Below are 12,924 nucleotides of genomic sequence, written 5' to 3' on the forward strand. Positions count from 1 at the left end.
AAGATACAACCCATAAAGTTGCTGTTGATGGCAGTGGTGAAAATGGTGATTTTCCTGGGCTCTGGCTTCTCCATCCCTTTTCATTATCATGTAATCAAATACAAGCTCCTTGTTTACATATTCATGTTCTCATTGTTTTAAAGTGCAGATCAGTACAGAATTAGCTATTTTGTTTTATAGCAGCTTCCCAGCTTAGCCCAGGGAGCTGAAGTAAGCAGGTGTGGGGGAAGAACGTTCCTTGAGGTCAGTGGCCCCTTTGTACTTTTATATTTGCAAAATGCTACCTAGTCTTGAGGCTCAGTCCTGCCGCTCCAAGTCTCTGTACCCTATCTGTTTCAAACTGATTTTGCTAACTCGGCCACTGGAGAAATCATGGGGTGCTTGAACTGCAATTGCAGGAGGTGTTCCCTGTTGGCTGTACCCTTATGCAACAGCTGTGTTTGCTCATGGTCTATTCAGATCGACAGCGGGAGGAAGAAGACACGGGTGTATTTCTGAAATCCCAGTTCCTCTACAATGGGCAGTATAGATGTGGAATATCAAGTATTTCACTATTCTCCACCTTTTTTTTTTTTTTTTTTTTCCAAACCATTGAGATACTTACATTCCGGTTCTGGTTGTATTTTGGGTTTACTTCAGTAATTTTGGTTTTGTTAATAAACAGATTTGGTTGCACCGTGTCCTGGTTTATAGGAGCTTGGAAGGCATTAAAAAAGCTGTACCTCAAACTTTTAATAACCAAATTATCTTGTAATGTTATGAAGCCAGTAGCAGATCAGCAAGTAAGTAGCTGAGGGTGGAAGTACGCAGCACTCATCTCCTTGTTTCCTTATCCGTGTGCCTCCCGCCGGCCTTGCTGGCCCGGAGCCGGGCTTTGCTGTGAGGAGGTTTGAAAGCTTCCTGGGGCTGAAATGTTCCAGTTTCTCTCCACGCAGCCCGGTCCGAAGAGCTGGGTCCCCACAGGATTTTTTTCCCGCCCTGCCACCTTCCCCTTCAGCCCGCCGCCTCCCCGCGCGCCCCCACAGCTCTCCCTTCCGCGCGACGACCGGCGGCGCGAACCACCTGCAGCGCTCCCCCCCCCCCCCCCCGCCGTCGGGTGCGAGTGGTTCGCTCCGCTCCTCCCTCCTTCCCTCACTCCCTCTGGGTGGCGAGTCTCGCTCCTGGCGCTCGGTGCGGAACCGGGCGGGCGGCGCAGAGCGGGCGGGGGGCGGTGGCGGGACTGCAGGTGAGCGGGGGGGGGGGGGGGGTTGCCCGTGTCTGCGTCCCCTGTGGGCCGGTACGCAAGGCGGTGGGATGCGTGTGTAGGTCAAAAGCGGGGAGCCTGCCCCACCGCTGCTACGCCTGTATCGGGTAGGGGAGCGCGGAGCTGCCTGAGGTGATCCGCAGCCGGACAGCTGGCGGTAAGATTCCGCACCCCCCCGCCCCGCCCCGGGCTTTGCTGCCGCCGCCCGGCTGAGCGCTGTGGGGATGCTCCGGTACGGCGAGCCCTTCCGCAAGGTCAATGCTCGGAGGGGACGGAGGTGGTGGCCCGTCGCTGCGGGGAGCGGGGCCGGCCGAGCTCTGCCCCATCCTCCCGGGGCTCTGGCCGGCGGGGTTGCGCGGGGCCGCTCGCCTCGATGATGGCCCGTTGTGCTGCGCTGTCGCCGCGGGGGGGGGGGGTCTGCCGGCAGCCGGCCGGTGGTGGAGCGGTGCCCAGGCGGGAACGGGCAGCAGCCCCTGGGGAGGAGGTGGTGGGATGGGGGGGGGGTCGCTTGCGGGTTTCCAGCTGAGCAGGGGACGGCGGGGAGCCTGGAAATGGCGGCGTGGCCGGCCGGGGAGGGGGCTCGGGCGGCGGCGGGTGTGTGTGAGGGCGCGGGGCCCGGCCCCTCTCCCGCACAGCGGGGCGGCCGGCGGGCAGGGCCGGGCCGGGGCTGGGCCTCCCGGCGGCTTTTCCCCGCTCCCTGCCGGGAGGAAGCGCGCAGGACAGTTAGGGCAGGTAGAAGGGAGACGCAGAGCGGACCGATCCCCTTCGAAGAGGTTAGGTGTGCGGCTTCGTGAAGGGATTTTGCTGCAGTAATGTGGCTGGAAAGGTGCTTTTTGCTCCTTGGTTTGTAAACAGCAGATCCTGTTACTCCCCGCGACAATAGAATAGGAAATCCGCTTTATACTGGGCAATTTCTCATGAAGTAACCTATAAATCAAGAGCATTTTCGCCTTAGAAATGGGTGTCGCCACCTTGCTGTGTCGCTCACTTATATTTTCAGGCGGAGGAGGGGAAGAAAGCTTGGTCTGCGTTACTGTTTGTGTGGAGTCACGATAAAGAAGTGCTTAGGGAAATGATAAGCCTTGGGGAAACTGGTTTGTTGTCTGGCTTTCTTCTCTCTCTCCCCCCCCCCAACTCACCCATATACCGTGCTGTTTTCAGACATACACAAAATAACATACATTATAAATTCGCAGCCCCACGGAGATAAGGTAGAGCTGTGAATCTGGCAATACACTGTGCTTTCCCTAGGCAAGCCAGCCATTTTCTCTACATTCAGTGCAACTCTGGGTCAGCATTTCTGTTGGTATACTCTCAAGTGTCCTTGCTGTGCTCTTTGCAGCATCACTTCTCTGCAAAAAGGATGCTACTGGTAGACGGAAGCAAGGGGTGGGAAGATGTATTGTGGTGTCTTCAGGGTAACGTAACCAAACCAAAGTCATCCAAATATAGGTTATTTGGGAAGTGTCTCCATTTTTGGACTTCATACTGCTTGAACCTTGGAACTGTTTTGGATGGGCACAAGAAGTACTTGCTGTTTTCAGCACTAATGAAAATCTGCAATCCTGACACATCAGAGAGAGAGCAGCTCTGACATCTAACATAGCTGAAATGTAGTTTTTGTGGGATCTAATCTGGCCATCCCCTCATAACATGTTATGTAATACTGAATTGATTGATCGTTCCAGCTATAAAATAGTTCTTTTGCTTTACTGTTGTGTTGTTAGAAAATGCATAGCTTTTGGACCCAATTTAATATACCCTGGAATTACTTATACACTCATTAAGCATCTTACTGTGTGTTTCATGAAATGCAAAATCATCAGCAAGTCTCTAGAACACTTTTGTTTGGAAAATAGCCTTGTCTGCACTAAAAGATGTTGCACATGCCTATCCAGCGGTGCTGCAGTTGTATCGCAAGTCTGGACTTTTGTGTTTTTACCAAATTAACGGCTTTCAAGCTGTAAGCTTCGGAGTCCTACTGCATTAGTTTCCACACCATTACTATTTTTAAAACCGTTCTAATTTTATTTTCCTTTTTCCCATCCAGTAATGTCCACACTGAAAGAATGTTGTCCATACAAAACGCATAATATGTCCAAGATGTATTTCTATGATGTATGGGTTATGTACCAAAGGCATGAATGGTAGTGAACCAAAGGCTGTGTAGCAACTGGCAAAAAAATAGGTCTTCTGGTTTAAAGTTTTCATGGAAAAACATAAAAAGGGCAAACCTCTCCTTCAATGTTGATACCGTTCTGTAACTCTTTTGAAAGCAGACAGGGTGTGTATGTAATGAAGTCCGACTTCAGCCTGTTTCAGAAGGATTTTGGAGACAGTGAAATAAAAGTTTCAAGGATTTTTAACACTAAGCCTTGCCCACCTAGCCAAAGTAGCTTTTTAGTTTTTAGAATATCAGGATTGATGGTGTAGTAGAAGTGCTGGAGGCATCAGTGCATCTCAAGTCTTACTAAAACACTTGTTCATATCATCTTCCTAAATTAAATTAATGTTGGCTTTGATTTTTATCTGGCTTGGGGTGAGGGGCACAGAGGCTCATCATTTATAGCTTTTTCCCCTCTCACCTCAAGCTGTATCAAATATTCAAGTTATGTATAGACAGGGTATACTAGACATACTCTGGAAAGATGTTCAGTCTGATCTATTTAATATCTTTTGCAATCAGTCGGTTGAAAACCCAAATATTTATGAAAATTTCTGGTATTAAATTAGCAAGTCACAAGTACTGCTGAATTCTAAGAGAATAAATCTGTTAATGACTTTTAATTTACAGCACTTGAGCTAATAGATTTTCTGTGATACTTCTTCCCAGATATATTTGTTAGAGAAATTACTTTCTTTTTTTGGAGAAAAAATACTGTTAGAGATTTAGTGCATGAGAGTGGATAACAAATGATGTAAAATTTAGTGACTTGGCTGTCATTTCACACTGTAGGTTTTTAACTAGGTGGGTAGTGCTGTCATGCTCACAAGATGGGAATTGATACTTTTTTGTTAAAACCAAGTACAGATTTGAATGTTTCACTTAATTTCCGTTAGGAAGGAATCGGAGGCAGACAATGCATATGTTACAACCCAGATTAATTCCTGCAAATGTCCTTTGGCCTTACTGTGCCTGCATTTAAGATATACTGTGTTAAATTTCCCAGCAGCCCCTTAGCAAAAAGGTTTTAGCATAGTTATTCAACGCACTAGTAGAAAATACAGAATATAGCTACTGATTTGGGATTTGCAGCAATGAGGAAAGGATTTAGAAACAAGAATGAAAGAGCTTGATATGCAAGGTTAATACCACTTCCCCAGTTTAAGCAATTTCCATCTATCTCAAGGTATAAATTTTCATGAAGGAAAAGCATCGTCATTGACCTAACGAGACATGAAGTGAAATAAAAATAAGGAGCATGAGGCGTCAGTTAGAAGGGAATATTTTTTAGTGGGATAATCTGTTAATCTGTGGAATAATTGTGAGATTTCTTTTGATGACGGAAGGGTTTGCTGCTTTTCCTTCTCCACCTCGAGAGCCATGAAAAACTGTTACAGTGACCTGTTGTTCACTCTCTCTAACTGAGCCTGTATAATTCAGCCGGTCTTTGCTCTGTTGCCTGAGCTAGAAAATAATTTTGGAGTGATTAGAGTCTCTGTCACTGGAGGCCTTTAAACCTGTCAGGACCACATGAAAATTAGTGTTGATGATTGAGAAGCATGCTCCTGATTTGTCTCTTGGAACTAGAATAACCAACTGAAACCCCAAACCCAGCAAAACTCTGAAGAAATGAACGACATACTGCCAGGAGCTCTAAAATCTCTTTATAACAGAGAACTCCTAAATGGGGAGGCCATGCATTTTGGTGCCCAGAAACCACTGAATTGTGAGAGGTTGTGTTTACTTTTAATCACCGTGACTAGCAGGGCCCTTACAGTGATTTAAAAGTAAGAAGTGCTGCTTATGTATGCCTAAACTACCTATGCTGAGGCAGTTCTCGTGCTGTGTTCCTAGGCATTGTGGTTAAATGAGAGACTGTTGCATTTTCAGGTCACTGTGAGAAATAATGCATCAGTGTAGCAGCAAGGAACAAAGTTTCATGGTTTTCTGTTTCTCCCACAGCCTTCAGTATTTCACAGCAGGGGCAGCCCTCAAAAAAGGGCTAGTTGTCATGTTGCTTTTGATGTATCATGTAATGTTTGTCAGATCTCTCCTTTTTGTTTTGTTTGTAACTAATTTCTAAACAGTTGTTCTAAGTGGTATTTGTGAGAATCAGGAAATTAACCTTGTTTTTTTTACACAGGGGACAAAGATACCCAGATTGACAGTAACATATCTGATGACCTTCAGGAACTGTGTGTTATCTTACGAGCAGAGCAGCCTTTTTTTTCTTAAGCTGTTCCTTTTCTTAGTCACATCTGTGAGCTCAGCACCCTGGTTGTGTCCTGCTTCCCTTTATATTCTAACTGAATTTCCCGCTGTCAGTATCAAATGTTTGATCGTCATCTTGCCCATAGCTTTGACACCAGCTTCCCTGGATCTCTGCTTGCCTAGGTATATTGTACTTGCTCTGGAAAGGTCCTTGTGACAGGAGATGGGGAGTTCTGCCTCTGCCCGTTTGCATCTTGTCACATAGCAGGAGGAGAGGAGTGCTTTTTGTGATAAAGATGATTAGGAATTAAAACCGGTATTCGTCAAAATTGTTTCAGCCATGATCACTGAGCCACTCAGCTGCCGTCTCTGTGTGTTTCCACTCGATAGCGGTTAAACTGTGCTGTGCTGGAGCTACAAGCTAGGCGTGCTTGTTCGGTCCTCTAGGCCACCTCGTTTCTCCCCTCTTTCTCTCATTTTTCTTCAGACACATCCAGCAGGTGTTGTTGTTTTCCCTCCTTCCTTTGCTGTGGTGACTGCTGATGTCCAGAAGGTCCTCTCGGGACCCCTTGTTCTGTCACTTGCGGGCCCTAACCGTCCCTTGAGGTGGTTCCTATCCCTTCTTCGCCCTGAGATTCCTTCCCCCAGTGTTTACACGTGGGTGAGTCTGCCAAACACGCGCTTGTCACGTTGCAGAGCTTTAGCAGATTAAAAATGGGCTCTTATCTTTGACTTCCTTTTGGTTTTGACCAGCTGGTACTATGATTTATCACCAAAATTAATAGTGGGATTGGTTTGAGAGTAGGAATTTCTGATCTTCCACAGTGTTGATGGAGAGAAGGGGAAGGCGTGTGGAGGGAAGGAATAACAGGGCAGGTCGCACATGCAGGAAGACAGGCTGGGTGTTTCTAAGACAAGGCAAAACAGATGTGAGGCTCTGAGTACCAGCTCTGCGGTGCTAACAGCAGCCAAATAACTGGGTTATTTCAAATACTTCTCTTTATTTTCCAGTTCTCATTATCCTGAGCAACGTTTCAGTGTGTTTCCACACTGCTTGTGAGTGTCCCCCCTTTTCTGCCTTATAAACAGCTGGAATTTATTGTCAAGATCCCAGCAAGCCTGTCATTTGTCCCCATGGGGCCCATCTCCAGGAAGGAGAGTTGAATGTGCCTGTATTTGGTGATGCCATGAGTGATGTCACCTGTTAAATGAGGAGTTGAATAGCTTGAAACCTATGTGAGAGGAGAAGCCACTAGTCATTGGTGCACTCCTCGCTGTTTGCCTGCGGTGTGTCTTTTCTACCCGCTGTCCTCTTGTACAAGTCTCTTCTCTGAGCTCCTTGCTTAGAGCTGCTTACTGTGGCTGGGGAGGCATGGTGGCAGGGGAGAGCACTGAATAATTTAGCAGTTGCAGCTGCATCCAGCAGTTCTCTCAATGTAAATGTCACACGCTTTGTTGTTTTCCTGTTAATTTTTTATGGCTGTATATTTGCAGTGTTTGGCTTTTGGAAAAAAAACCTGCTGGTGCCTGTGTTACGGGAACTGTGGCCTGCTTCTCGAACGGGAACTGGGCAGAGGGCTGGGAATGGAAGCATCTTATGGGTGCTGGGGTCTGTCTAGGCTGCGCTCAAAAGCAGCAAGAAAGTTTCTCACTCAGCTCAAAACTTGAGCCGAAAACAGTTCTGGTTCAGAAAAGAATGTACTGCCATAGTGGTTGCAGACGGTGAGGCTAATTCAGTTCGGGGGTGTTGTGTAGGTTTTGAGGTTTTCAGTTGCCGTTCCCCTGCCTCCTTGCAAAGTGTACGAGCGGCTGCTACTGGAGTTTTGAGGATTGATGAAAAGCTGATGAGGTAGAAATAGGTGAGAAGGCTCTTTTATTTTGTGATGGTGACGTTGCACAAGGGGGGGGGGAAGGACAGACTTGAAAAGAGTGAAGGGCAGGGAGCCAAAGCTCCTGTGTTACTCTTCTGTCATGCAAATCTCTGGATATTATTTTTAAATAAAAGATGAATTTAAATTTGAACAGTGTAGAGCAAGAGAACTGGCTGGGTTGACAGAGGGTTTTTATGCCAGAATTTATGTTCTATGAGAAGATGGTGAGTGGTGCTCTGCGTGCCCTGCACTATGAGGAGCTGCAGGGAGGATCACGAGAGAGGTATTTCAGGCAGTAAAGGAGGGGAGGAGAATAAGGTCTTTAACCTAAATTGCAGTGTGCAAAATGTACTAGGGCTGAGGCGAAAATCTGTCATCTCCTTCCTGTTAGCGAGTACTGTAAAAGTGTATGTTTCTCCTGCATTAGTTTATTGTTGATGGTTTTCCCCAAGAGTGTAGTAGAATGAAATAGATAACAGTTATTTGCATACCGTTCTTTCTCACATGCTTATCTCTCATGGCTCATTCAAGGCCTCAGTCTTGATTTTTCTTTTTGTATTTTCTTTTTTTTTTTTTTTTTAAACAATTAGTAGATGAATGTCCCAGCCGCATGGTTTTCAAATATCTGCTGGTGGGTACAGCTGTGCTTCTGTGGGGCAGGTGCTGCTGGGACCACTTCTTTGCCTTTGCTGCTGCCTGCAAATTCCTATTAGGGTTGCACCTTTGCATTGGCACGCTTCGCACGTCCTTTTGCATGTCCTTTTTCTGCAAGACTAAAGGAGCAGCTGCCGTGGATATCTGTGGAAGCATCCTGTGGGTACCTGAATAAGCAGATTTTGTCCGCTGCTGTTGGTACTGAGCTTTCTGCGAGCAATAATGACTTCTGATATTTGTAGTATTTGTGGATATGGAAAACCTCACCAATGGGGAGGCGTTCAATGTGTTGCAGATACTATGCCGTCACCTAGCTCACGGGCCCGGAGGTGCCAGAAGGGGTATGTTTCAGCATTGGCTGTGGGCAGCCCTTGTGCTGGGGAGAAGCTTATTTGTAGTGTGGGCAGTGCTGGGAGCTTTGGTAGCGGAGCGGAGGGGGTGGAGCACGGCTGCAGCTGCTCTATAAATAGACCCAACAGGCTAAGATCTAGGGACTAAAGATTGGGTTGCTATAGAGATTGATCTGAATCAGATTACCTGCGAGTCTGTCTTCACAGCATGTGCATGTGTGGCGACTGCGTGGTCTTGCACGTACAGCGAGCAGGCTGCTTTAGCCAAGCATTTGGCTGAAGCAGGGGGAGAGAGGAGGCAACGCTGAAGGGCCAGCAGATGACAAGGATGGGAAAATCTGTCACTATAGCAACCGAGAACCTGAATCAGTCCAGCTTTGCTCTCTGATGCTGCAAAAAGGTTCCTGTCTGTGTGGCATGATACTCCCGTTTGTGAACTAGTTCTGGTCATGATCGGTCTATTTGTTGGCATCCCTGTCCATGCTACCTCCATTTTCCTCTGGAAGGCTGACATGGAGGCTAAAGATGTTTGGCTGTGTCAGTACTGTTTTCAGAACGCAAAGAGATAATATCATTCTGTAGTAGGAAGGGAAGAGATCTTTAAATTATTATCATTCTTCAGAAGGGCTTCCAAGGACATCTTTTTGTAATACCAAAAACTGTTTTCACAATCCATTCTCTAATTTTCTTTAATCTGATTTATTCTGTGCTTTTCCTTGAGCTTTCTGGATAGATGGAAAGTGGAAACAGTTGGAATGCCTCTGCTGTTTTATCTGTAAGGAACTCTTTCTGACTCAAGTGATAAGTGTGCTCCAGGGAGGATGCTTTTAGAATCTGCCTGCAGTCCTGTTCTCTACTGGCTGATTGCTTATGCTTGGAACTATCCCTAGACATTTTGCAGAACCACACCTATATTGTAGACTAACCATATTAGCTAAATATGCCATTGGCTGTTGTAGGCATGCTTGCAATGCTTTGAAAATGCCTCCCCCCTTTTTTTTTTTTTGTTGGTTTTTTTTTTCCCCTCTTCTTTGGTGCGAAAGTGCTAGTATCTTTTTAAGAGTCACAGCATTGGCATGCACTGCTGCCTTGCCAAGGTGGAGAGTAACACACAAAGCAGCTGCACCAGTATAGCAAGTCCATCCAGGTCTGACTTTAGAAATTGTTCCAGCTTCTGTCAAGCTCTGGAGAAGGGGAGGTGTTCTCAACTCACCTGCGCTGTCATCTGTGTTTCTGGTGTTAGTAGAACCACTGTAGTATCTGGATAATAGGGATAATGGGCTTCCTAGAATGTTGCATATTTTTAAGTATAAAACTACTAGCAGTGTTACTGTTAATATAGCTGTTAAGCAGAGAAAGTGTAAAATGGCTTCTGTGAAATGGGGACTGCTTGTCTGCTTCTTTGCAAGTTTAGTACGAGCAAAAATAGTACATGCTATACCAGAGGTAATGGCTGGAATCACTTGAAACAGACTTGGAAGAAGAAGTAACCAAAATTTCAGTGGTAAAGATTCTATAAAGATTATTAAAATGTCTAAAGACAGGTCAACGCTACCATGAATGGTTCATATTGTGGTTCAGACTGTGTTGATTCTAGTTCTACAGTGAGTTAAGTGGGGTTCCTGGCCACACAGGTGAGGTTGGCTGGTCCTCAGGTACTTGCACCTATTTCTCATAGCTTAGCAGATAGCTGTCTCAGCGTGCTCAAGGTGTGTAATGTGAGAAAAGGAAACATAAATCAACCAAAAAGTGGGCACTGAAACTCCTGGCCCTGTTTGTATCAGCTTTCAGTTTAGTCCAATTGGTATGGAACTTGAGTTCACAGTAAACAATGCACTAAGGTCAGGCATAGTGGCTATAGATCTGAACTGAGTACAGACTGTCTTGGCTGAGAATAAGTAGAAATTCAAGATGTTCCAAGGACATTTTAGAACTGAAAATTTAGTTCCTTTTGGACATGGCTGGAAATCTGGTCTTTTGCAAGGTGAGATTTCAGTGAACCAGAATTCATGTGGCTTCTATCCTGTAATTCTTGCGTCTCCTTCATGACTTCCTCTTTTTTTCTCTTAGAAATTAATGTCTCACTGTATGCTTTTCACTCGGTTAGTAAATTGAATTGTATGACCCTGGTTTATGTTCTAAAGGTATCCATGCACTGGTGGACTGTGCAGTATGATCCTTGTACCAGATAAAAGCTGGAGATAATGGCTAAGGAGAGGCCTTTCCGGTACCATCCTAAATTATTGAAGAGTTGCAAGAAAAGCAAGGCTTAACATCTGCCTGTTGAAAAATAAACTACTGTCTTTTGTATAATTTTTTCAAGCAATGATTTAAATACCTGCTGACTATCACACAGTTGAGTGTAAGGCTGGCCTATCAAAGCTGGAAGCTTCTGTGTGAATAAAATGACTGTAAATGAGCTAAGTTGGGTTGACAGTTTGTTGTGTTCAAGTTATTCTTTGACTAAATGACTTTGTTCCTCTACCTTTGTGTCTCTTCTTTCTAGACACTTTTAAAAAGACTGAAGACGCCAAGGGGTAGATGAGACAGGGGTGCTGCACAATTCATGTCTCTTGGGTCTAATGCTGGGTATCGGTCTGACACAGATGGCTCTAAACTGATAAAAACCCTGCTGCAGTTCTTTCACACTACCATATCTGTTCTGTGGTGTGGTGCTTTTCATGAGTGTTTGTGTGTGTTTATATAGACTTTTATTTCTGGGAGGACTTTAAATTGCAGAATGCCATGCAGATCATCCTTGAAGAAGTTGTGCTACAACCTGTAACGTGGGTGTTTGGGGAATTTTGAAATGTAGAGTAGTGCCAGTAATAGAAGTGTTGTTTTGAACCCTTTTTTTGTCTCGAGTTACTGGAAGGCCGTGGGTTAGTGCTGGCTCTGGCCTTTGTCTTTGCGTTTAGGCTACTGTGCCAATTTCTACTAGTTCATGAGTATTGCTGACACCTGCTACAGTTCGTGGGTAGTGTTAGTTCTCACCAGCCTGTTCACCATCCGTATGAGTGCTTATTTAAATTATGGTGTGCTCTGATACGTGATATGTTTGTGCAGTATGTTTCTGTGGTGGCCTTCACTTCTTTATTTTTCTCCTTTTCTTGAGTTGAAGTTATAGGAAGTTTCTTCTCAAGCGTTGCTTGAGGATTCAGCCTTCAAAGGGCTGGTTCCAAGATGTTTGCAAAGAAAAAGCACACTGCAGAAGACCTTTTCAGAAAAAGCAACCTAGAGTTAAAGCAGCTTGAGAGAGAGAAGAGGCTATCAATGTCAAAACCTGTACCATCTTAGAGTCAAGATAATTTCTCAGTTCAGGTCCAAGTGCCAACATGATAGAAGAAATGGAAGTATCTCTTAGTTGTTTGATTGCTTTCTGTTCTAATGTACTTAGTCCGTAAAATCTAGGAGCAAGAGGAAGGATAATAGCAAATCTCTGAGAAAGAAACTACTTTACCTCTTTATTGCCTGTAGAGAAACTGTCATCTGTAGTTCTGTGATGATATTATGTTCAATCAAGTTTTCCCAGTTCCCTTAGCTGCTCACTCCTAGCTTTTCTTTGTGCCTGCACAAGCATTTGTGTGGCCACTTGATGAACCAAATAATAGAAATAAGCTAGTAAAAACAAAAGTGGCAAGGGAGGGAAGTGAGGTTGTTAGTTTTAGTCCATATCAATTCTACAATCTGGTTCACCATGTGACTGCACGAGCACTTCTGCCAGCACAGAGGAGGGAATGACACTGGCTTGAAAGCAAGCTTTTGGCAGATAGGGAGAAAGAGGCAGGAGTGTAATGCCTGTTTGTGTTGGTTTATACAGACCATCAACTGTGGTGTCTGACTCCAACCAGGAGTAGGAAGATGAGTTCCAGCAAATATTGATCTATTGCTCTTTAATTGCTGTCATTAGCCATTACTAGATCTCTGGAGAAGCAAGAGATTGAATAAGGGAAGGCAAAAAAACTAAACGTGGTTCTAATTCTCCTACCTCTCACTCCAATCCAACAAAACTTCATTTTCCAAAAGAAAACCTGTGTCCTCTTATGTCTCGCTGTAACTATGGCCTTGTTAAGAATAAGTAACCAAGTAAAGGAGACTGTAGGAGCCCCTGCAGAATATCTGCATCAGTCTGGTCTCCCTGTGTTGCAGTAGAAATCAGAAATCTCAGAAAGCGCTCAGAGTTTTTTTAAAAAACTGACAGAAACTTTGATGTATGGCATCACTAGGATGCAGCTTCAGCCATTCCAGGGACATCAGAAGCCCTGCATATGTTCCTTGTACTGGTCTGCTCAGATACTCTTGAAAATCTTATGGTTTTGATGGAGGTCTTCATATTGCATACCTCACTAGCTCCTTTGCAGAACTGTGGGAAAGATATGTAATGAATTGCAGTCATAAGAGATGTTCTCCAGGCTAGAGAATAGGAGAAAA

General features: G+C 45.1%; 1 protein-coding gene across 24 annotated transcripts in view; it reads left to right on the plus strand.

Moving 5' to 3' along the window:
* Positions 1-1,237: 1,237 nt before the first annotated feature.
* Positions 1,238-12,924, plus strand: part of MADD (MAP kinase activating death domain) — a 76,598-nt gene continuing 64,911 nt past the window's right edge. For 23 of the 24 annotated variants that reach the window (XR_011324832.1, XM_069784568.1, XM_069784584.1 and 20 more), the window contains exon 1: positions 1,238-1,400. The gene's annotated coding sequence lies outside the window, so the exon portion shown is untranslated. Of the gene's footprint in view, positions 1,401-8,796; positions 8,894-12,924 lie in introns of those variants that run through there. The other variant, XM_069784569.1, reaches the window with a different exon arrangement.

This window comes from Haliaeetus albicilla, chromosome 5 (assembly GCF_947461875.1).
Source record: "Haliaeetus albicilla chromosome 5, bHalAlb1.1, whole genome shotgun sequence".
Taxonomy (NCBI): Eukaryota; Metazoa; Chordata; class Aves; order Accipitriformes; family Accipitridae; genus Haliaeetus; species Haliaeetus albicilla.